General features: G+C 43.6%; 1 long non-coding RNA gene across 1 annotated transcript; it reads right to left on the bottom strand.

Annotated features, from left to right (window-relative positions):
• Positions 1–6,679: 6,679 nt before the first annotated feature.
• Positions 6,680–8,248, bottom strand: LOC115899897. The gene is made up of 2 exons (XR_004059481.1): positions 7,983–8,248; positions 6,680–7,149 (listed from the first exon to the last, which is right to left on the bottom strand). It is a non-coding gene; the product is annotated as an uncharacterized LOC115899897 (long non-coding RNA).
• Between the last annotated feature and the right edge of the window lie 1,260 nt (positions 8,249–9,508).

Below are 9,508 nucleotides of genomic sequence, written 5' to 3'. Positions count from 1 at the left end.
CTGGAATAAATGAATGCACATGTGATGGAAGCCAGGAGGAAAAGGAACAAGGCTCTTTTGCAGACCATTTAGCCAACTCCTAACATTACTGGAAATAATAAAGTTCCTTGCATAACCCCAGGCTGGGACTTTCCAGCCTCCCCTATCTCAGCCACAATGTTATTATAGAATAAGTTATTTACAGGCAGAGAGAGAGAGAGAGAGAGAGAGAGAGACAGACAGACAGACAGACAGACAGAGAGGTAGAGAATGAGAGAGAGGCAGAGTGTGTGAGCTGAAGCTAACACTCAAAGGAGGAAGGTCAGATGCAGCCTGTATTCTGAGAGGAGGATTCATCTCCCCACAGCATTTTCAACAGGGGAATTCTCAGAGGATCAAAGAGAGACTCTGTCCACACTGCCACCCGTCCCATCTGCAGCCTATGGACTGCTCCCCTCCCACCCGTTTTTAGCTTCCCAAGGAAGGATGATTCACTTAAACAGACTGTTATGTGTACTTTATTTTTAGTCCAGAAAGTATTTGTTTTCAATGTTTGTGTATGGGAATGTGAGTTCAGATCAGCTGATGTGGCAATGAGCATGAGTAACTTAGCAAGCAAAGCCATACAGCTTATTATGATCTCCAAGGCCCATGTCAGTTCCAAACTGCTATGCTCATAGTACTTACTGGGGGACAGTCAACTGTGGTGGTCCCTATTCTACTCTCATTCTCATATAGAGGATATGGATGTGCTGTGTAGACAGCCTGATCCCTTAAAGAGGAAGACTTTTCTCCCTTCCTTTCTTCTTTGCCTCCTTCCTTCTTGTCATTGTTCAATAATTGCCTCCAGTGACAAGCTTGTCTGGCCTTTGACCCTGATCCAACACAATAAAATTATAAAATAAGTTATTCTGTATCTGCAGAAAGCTTTACATATGGACAATTCAGTTGTAACAAGGAGGGTGTCAGCCATGGATCTTTCCTCATAAACTTGGCTTTTAATAGTGCATTTGGAGACAAGGAGACCTGGGTCCTCCTAGCTCTGTGACCAGGAACAAGTCATTCACCTGTTTTGACCTTAGATTCCTCCTCCACAAAATGATGATGGAAAAATACCTGCTCTTTTCTTTTTACATGAATTTCAGTGATGAGGATTGAAATTAAAATGAGGTGATTTTGCTAAAAAAGCTTTGTCAACTGTATAAAGTACTAAGCTAATCTAAGGTGGGATAATTGTTCTTAGCATGCCTTTCCCCTCATTAGAACCATTGCATCCTATATATGTGAAAGTAATTTTATAATAGGGCATTAGCTTGGTACTGTTTAGCAGCCATGATGGACACCCTTAATCCTTCTGCCAGACAAACGTACTGAGAGAGAACTGGGCCATGGCAGGGGTGCATCAGGACAGAGGCAGGCCACCACCACTGCTTGGAAAGCAGGTCAGAGGGCGCGTGCTGTGGGTGGAGAGGGTCCCAGTGTGGAAGGCTGTCTTTGTATTGTGTGTTGAGCATGAAGGATAGATGGAAAGCATTTAAATGCAAGATGATTAAACTTGCTGGTGTCCCCTTGCCTGATATGGATGGGACTTCCCTTCCCATAGATGGTCATTGTTCAAAAGAATTGAATAAATTCCCAGGGATTTTTGGTCAGTTTAATTACATTCTCTCACTGCACTCAAATGGTAAAACAAAGCCATTCTCTGCCTTTTGTGAGCTGTGTGTAAACACCCCACTTTATCTATCTATCTGTGTATCTATCTATCTACTCTATTATCATTTTATTGTGGTATGATTAACATGTAAAATATGTACATATTTAATGTAAACAACTCAGTGAGTCTGGGGATAAGTGTCTACTCATAAAACCACCAAGCCTGTAGATATAAACAATCACCTCTCAAAGTTCCCTCCCATGCATTTGTTATTATTATTATATTGTGGTAAGAACACTCAATGTAAGATCTACTGTCTTAGAAAATTTCAAGTATACAATATCATATCATTAGCTGTAGGCACTACATCGCACAGTAGATCTCCAGAACTTATTCGTCTTTCATAAGTGAAAATTTATACCCTTTGACCAACACCTCCCCATGTCTCCCTCCCCCCAGCCCATGGTAACCACTAAGTCTCTGCTTCTATGAGTGTGACTATTTTAGATTCCACCTATAAGTGAAATTATACAGTATTTTTCTTTCTGTGTCTGGCTTGTTTCATTTAAATAATGTCTTCCAGGTCCGTCCACGTTGTCACAAATGATAGGGTTTCCTTCTTTTTAAAAGCTAAATCAAATTCCACTGTGTATAAATACTACATTTTCTTTATCCATTCACCTGTTTTGGACACTTAGGTTGATTCCATATCTTGGCTATTGTAGATAGTCCCGCAACGAACATGGGAGTCCAAATATCTCTTTGAGTTACCAATTTCATTTCCTGGTCATATGGTAGTTCTATTTTTAGGTTTTTGAGAAACCTCCATCCTATTTTCCATAAGGGCTATACCAATTTACATTCCTACCAACAGCACACTAGGGTTTCCTTTTCTCCACCTCCTCACCAACATTTGTTCTTTTTAATCACCCCACTTTAAAACCACAGTGATAACTTGGTGAGTTTGTTAGTTCTTTAATGACTGCCCCTCCCTGCCTGCCTTCTGGCATGTCACCCACATGCAGAAATGCATGTAGGGGAGGATGTGTTAGTGCTTCAATATGTAAATAAAAGATCTTTTCCAATGATACAGATATCTTCCTTGTTCCCTATCTCCTTTCCTTTAGAGAATGCTCATATCCTCTTCAAGAGATAAAACCTACACTATTCATGATGGGACAGCACTTTTCTCACTGCCATCTTGAGCCCCATATTCGGGTTACTCATTCATTCATTCATTCATTCATTCATTTATTCATACATCCAGTACACAGCGATAGAGGTCCTACTATGTGCCAGACACTATTTGAAGTGCTTGTAATAAAACAGTGAACAAGGGAGACAGGGTCCCTGCTTTTATGGATCTTATCTGTGGAGCAAAAGGACACAGTGAATAATCAAATAAACAAGTACACGGAAAGACAGCTTTGGATGGTGATGAGTGCCATGAGTGAAATACAACGACATGATAGAGAATGACCAGGGAGGGGACTATCTGGGAAGGCCTCTCTGGGGAAGTTGCATTTCAGCTGAGACCCGCGAAGAAGGAGGAGCCAGCCATAGACAGGGCTGGGACAGAGCATTCCGTGTTAAGAGAACATCAAGTGCAAGGGTGAAAAGGCCTCTCTAGCTTGCTGGGAAGCCAAACTTTGCTTTGCTGAAATTGACAGCAGCTGGGTGTCCAGATGGGTAGTCCAGTTATCTACTCTCTAAACCATGTCACCAGTGAGTGCTCACAGGTTCAAGAACATAGGCTATCTCCTTCTCTCCTAACTGCCCCTTTTTACAGGATTCTCTCCAGTGAAGAGAATAACACAGATTGTAAAGCTGGTTTTAAGTCACCACCTTTGTGCAATTATCTCGATTTCTCTCTAAGCCTCTAAAGCCTTTGCTGTGATATGCCTACAGTACTTACTGAAGCCAAAAGTAGCACACAATTATTCCCCTTAAGTAGTACTAATAGACATATTGACTTTCAAATCTTAAGACACTGACCTTAGTTTGGGGCCTGATAGTGGGACTGATGTAAAGCCCATCTAAGAAAGGATACCTGGGCTGGGCGTGGTGGCTCACGCCTGTAATCCCAGCACTTTGGGAGGCCGAGGCAGGTGGATGACCTGAGGTCAGGAGTTCAAGATCAACCTGGCCAAAATGGCGAAACCCCATTTCTACTAAAAATACAAAAAAATTAGCCAGACATGGTGGCGTGCACCTGTAATTCCAGCTACTGGGGAGGCGGAAGTGGGATAATCATTTGAACTCAGGAGGCAAGGTTGCAGTGAGCTGAGACTTTGTCCCCCCGCCAAAAAAAAGTAGAAAGGACACCTGTGTAGGGGTGAGCAGACCAGCCTCCTGGTGTTCACAGATGAGCTTAATCAAGAAGAATGGGGGATGGGGCAAAACCCCTTTACAAATCAATGACATCAGAGAAAGAGAAGCAGACTTCAGATAGAGAAGTTATTTACTAGGTGTTAAGAGCTATCCATCCTCTTGTAGTAGAACAACCTATGAGTTAGTTTTTGTGAAAGTTCTTCCAGACACCTGAGGGAAATTGTCCCCACTCTATTCTTTTTCCCTTATGTGCCCATCATCTCTGAAGTATTTGAAATACACAGTGCTATGGTTCGATTCTGTCCCCACCCAAATCACATCTCAAATTGTAATCCCCACGTGTTGGGGGAGGAAGCTGGCAGAAGGTGATTGGATCATGGGGGCCGTCTCCCCCTTGCTGTACTCATGATAGTGAAGGACTTCTCATATCTGATGGTTTAAAAGTGGTATTTTCCCCTACTCTTTCTCTTAACTTCTGCCATGTAAGATCTGCCTTGCTTTCCCTTCACTTTCTGCCATAATTGTAAGTTTCCTGAGGCCTCCCCAGCCATGTGGAATGGTGAATCAATTAAACTTTTTTCTTTATAAATTACCCAGTTTCAGGTAGTTCTTTATAGTAGTATGAAAACAGACTTATACACACAGTGATCACTTTTTATCACATAATTAAATTTAAGAAAGTAGTAAATAGAAGAAAATACTCTGTAACTCATATCAAACAACGTAAGTGTTGCTTGTACCCCAAATTTCTGGGCCAACTCATTTCTAGAGTCTTATTCATCCCCCAAGTAATGCTATGGATCTTCCTGCCTCTTTGTTTAAAACCCGTCCCTGAAGTCCACCCAAGAGGTTGACTTTGATCTCCAAGTTCTGTGCTACATACATCTCCATTAGAATATGTTGCTCATTTCTCCTTCAGGGCTAACCTTTGCGTACAGCATTCATTTACTCATTTAAGACATTTTTATTAAGCATCTACTATGAACCTGGGCTGTAATCAGTTTGGGGGATACAAGTTTATTCACCATTATGGACAAACCAAACCTGGTTCTGGCTCACGTGGAGCTTGAAGTTTACTGAGGAACATAGACAAATAGGAAAGAGTGGCCGGGCGCGGTGGCTCAAGCCTGTAATCCCAGCACTTTGGGAGGCCGAGATGGGCGGATCACAAGGTCAGGAGATCAAGACCATCCTGGCTAACACGGTGAAACCCCGTCTCTACTAAAATATACAAAAAACTAGCCGGCCGAGGTGGCGGGCGCCTGTAGTCCCAGCTAATGTAGTCCCAGTTACTCGGGAGGCTGAGGCAGGAGAATGGCGTAAACCCGGGAGGCGGAGCTTGCAGTGAGCTGAGAACCGGCCACTGCACTCCAGCCTGGGCGACAGAGCCATACTCCGTCTCAAAAAAGAAAAAAAAAAAAAAGAAAGAGTAATGTGGGGTGACAAGTACTTTGACAGAAGTTAAACAGAAGTCATAGGGAGCACAGAGTTGAGAAATGAGGAATGCTGCTCTCCCAAAGAAAGCCAGAAAGACCTCTCTGCCTCTGCTGGTCTCAGGTCTCATCTTCTAGGTATTTCCACTACCTTTCTATCCTCTTTCCTGCCTCTGGGGAGCCAAAGGCCACAAGGTGCAACTGCACCTTGACTTTCAGCCACATAACCAGTTAGAAGTCATTTTCTTTTTACCCTTACTGTCTGGCAAGTCCCTGTTCTGCATCATTTTTGCCAAACCAGGTTTTCCTCCTAACCTCCTTTGCCCACAGTGCACAACAAATGCCCAAGGGTTTCCTATTGACAGGAACACAGGGCTACTATCTCAGTGGGACAAGGATTTAGGGTCATTGTCCCAGGAGTGATGATGCTTCACGCTCCTTGTGACACATCTAGGTGAAGGGCTTAGGAGAAGACTTTTGTGGTTGTGGGGAGAGTTTTCTCTCTAAAACTAACAAGACTGTATGGGAATACCATCAGCTCCTGAGGCTTCATTGGAGCTGAGATCTAACCAGAGGATATAGGATGGAACTAATGATATTAAGTCAGCTATTCAAATGAAGAGATTTGCATGCATTTCCAAGCTCAGGGCCTGGTATACCTGCTAGAATTTTAAGAATTTAAGCTGGGGACTTCAGCATTTTTATTGCACATTAACTGACTACACTGGGTAGGAAATACGCATCAATAAATTCTATTGGATACTTCCGGGGACGAGGTGAGAGTTTCAAGATGAACAGTGTTTATTTCTGTACCAACAACCACAGCTCTTCTCTTATTCTTTGTGACACTTATTCAACCCACATCACAGAAAATGAAGTAACAAGATCACACATCATTGTATTCTATGGACCCTCTCTTTCATAGGATGATTACATTACCAGGCCACCCACTGGCTACCCACTGACTTGAGACTGACAATTCATTAGGCTTTTTTTTTTTTTTTTTTGAGAGGGAGTCTTGCTCTGTTACCCAGGCTGGAGTGCAGTGGAGTGATCTCAGCTCACTGCAACCTCCGCCTCCTGGGCTCAAGCGATTCTCCTGCCTCAGCCTCTTAAGTAGCTAGGACTACAGGTATGCAGCACCACGCCCAGCTAATTTTTGTACTTTTAGTAGAAATGGGGTTTCACCATGTTGGCCAGGCTGGTCTCCAAATCCTGACCTCAGGTGATCCACCCGCCTTGGCCTCCCAAAGTGCTGGGATTACAGACATGAGCCACTATGCCCAACTGAGCTGATATTTTTATTATCTTTTTTTTCCAGTAGAGAAGCCTGAGCCTCAGAGGGTAAGTGATTCCTCTCATTTATGCCTCTGGCGTCTGGTGAGGCTTGTTCTCAGCATTCAGGTATGCAGATGGGTATGTCTGTGGTAGCGAATAGAAGTCTGTTCTTAATATTCTGCTGACTGCTCAGTGTTTTATGATGAGCCCAAGTCATCTGTCTTGCATCAATTTTTCCTCCATTGTTCTAATGTTTCTCTTTAGATAGAGCAAATTTATTCTTTTGTTCACCAGCTGGTCCTTTACCTTTGAGGAGGTAAAAGAAGTAGGTTTCCAGCAGAGGAAGAGGGAGTATGAATGAAGGTCACGGGAGCATAGAGCAGGAAGAAATGGTCCCAGTGGAGTTGCCTAGTGGCCATCTAGGATGACAGGCAGATTCATAGAATCTGTCTTCAACGTAAGGTGAGGCTGTGCCTATGGGAAGGAAAGAAATGGCAGTGAGGGTGAGCAGCCTCCCAGAATACACCTGGGCCCTGCTCATGGTCACTGGTTAGTTGGAGCCACATCTGGGTCTGAGATTCGGTCTGTACACAAGATTGCTGTGATGGATGTACTTTCATTTCATCACATCCTATTTTTATCACAGCAGTATCAAGAAAATGAACACACAAAGCTAGATCACCATGGAGAGCAGGCAGTTTAGATGTATTTATTTGTTTTTTTCCTCTGTATTTTTAATGTTTTGCTTGATTTCTCCTCATTTGAAGTTGCTCCTCTGATGTTACAGAGATAGCATTTGCCTGATGATCTCAATCAGAAAGTGGTCACAGGAGTAGCATTCCACAGGACACTGACCATTCGCTCTTGGGAGCACATCGTTTGCACAAGGGCAAAGGAAAGGGCAGCCAAGGCCGGGGCGAAACGCAGCGTCCTCAGCTTCCAGAAGGAAGCATGGGGAGAGCGCCCTCTTGTGGAACTTGACTCACTGTCTAATCTGCCTAGTAACAGGCTCTCTTTCGTAGCTCTTTATACAAACGGATATATTTTTTCCCCATGGATTTGTGTTTGAAGGTATTCTTAGAAAATTCTGAGTACAACTCTCGATTGCTTTTCATAACCACGAAGAACTGACAATCTGAAGTCAATGTGCAATTCAAAAGGTGGCATTTTTTTTTAAAGAGAGCCAGATTAACTGTGAATTACCTCCCAAATTGGCTTGTTGGGTAATTATTTTCATATTTTGGTGCAGAGTCTTTCAAAATATGGGTTTTGCAATTACGTTAAAAAAAAAAAACTACTTCTCTCACCTGTGTAGGATTTAAGCAAAGCCCAGGCAGTTTGGGGTTATTTTTAGTCCTGATTAATTATTCAGCCAAGATAATTCCACATTCAGCAGCTTATTTGGAAGAGACATGACAGCTGGGCTCTCAAGTCAGCCTCAGGTCAAAGCCGACATCTTCATAGCAAAACCGTGCTCTCCCCACATTTTGGGGAGAGGGCAGCGTGTTGCATTTTCTGTGACACTGGTGTCAGCTTTGCCAGCCTGGAGCCCGTGAGTGGAGGGAGAAACTGCTGATTCAGGGGACTTCAGACATGGCCGATTTCACAGCAGTGAAAATAGGTCACTAATGACACGTGGCAATGAGCCAATAAACTGCGGCCAGGAGCTTGGAAGGGTCTGCTGGTGGCAAGATCCATTTCACTAGCACTCCAGAAAGAAAGCAATCTGCTTTAATTTGTTTAAAATAACCATAGGGTTGTCGAACTCAGAGGCCAAGATTGTGATCTCGTTCCTCCTTGCCTTTATGTTCCTAAGCGTTCAAGTTTATTGTTTCGGTTTATCCCTTTTCCATTCCCATGAACTGAAATAACTGGAGCTCCTGCTTCTTTTTTGAATAGTCAAGCTCATGTGATTCTTTTTTCCCTTCAAGTGCCAGGGGGGGAGAATTAAGACAATATGGGTAGACTCTGTGTCCCCACCCAAATCTCATCTTGAATTGTAATCCCCAGGTGGTGGAGGGAGGGTCCTGGTGGGAGGTGACTGGGGGCTATTGGGAGGATCATGAGGACGGTTCCCCCATGCTGTTCTCGTGATAGTGAGGGAGGGCTCGCGAGGACTGATGGTTTATAAACGGCAGTTTCCCCTGTGGCTTTTTCTCCTGCTGCCATGAAAGACGTACCTTGCTTCCCGTTTGCATTCTGCCACAATTGTAAGTTTCCAGCGGACTACCAGCCATGTAGAACTGTGGGTCAAGTAAACCTTTTTTCTTCATAAGTTACTCAGTCTCGGATGTGTCTTCATAGCAGTGTGAGAACAGACTAATGCATGCGACAATGATGGTATTATCCTTTCTGATTCCCTTGTGTTGATGCTGATGTGACTCTGGTGGGTTTAGTTCATACCATACTGATCTTCATAAAACCATCTCTGTGATTTGGGAGTGGTGTCATGTGTTGCCATTATGTGAGAAAATAGTATTTTTACTTCATTTTGGGTGGTCACTCTGGATTGATGTTTCCCATTAATATCCTGAAAGGTGAAGGGGGGATCGTAGAGAAGAAGGCTGGGAATGGCTAATCACCCTCCATATAGGCCTGGTGAGATTTAGAACAGAGCTTAGACCAGAGATTCCCAAACCAAAGTGAGCCTCAGCATTCCTGGGAGGGCCTGTTAAAAATTAGGTGGCTGGGCCTCACTCTCGTATTCTGATTCATTAGGTTTGTACGAAAAGCCCAAGTATGTGCAGTTCTAACAAGTTCCCAGGTGATGCTTGTGCTGCTGATCCAGGGACCTGCATAAACTTGAAGTGCTGGCTTACGCAGGTCAGCAGTG

Source organism: Rhinopithecus roxellana, chromosome 10 (assembly GCF_007565055.1).
Source record: "Rhinopithecus roxellana isolate Shanxi Qingling chromosome 10, ASM756505v1, whole genome shotgun sequence".
In the NCBI taxonomy this organism is placed as follows: Eukaryota; Metazoa; Chordata; class Mammalia; order Primates; family Cercopithecidae; genus Rhinopithecus; species Rhinopithecus roxellana.
Note: the sequence above shows the minus strand (reverse complement) of the source record. Positions and strands in the feature narration are given on the sequence as shown.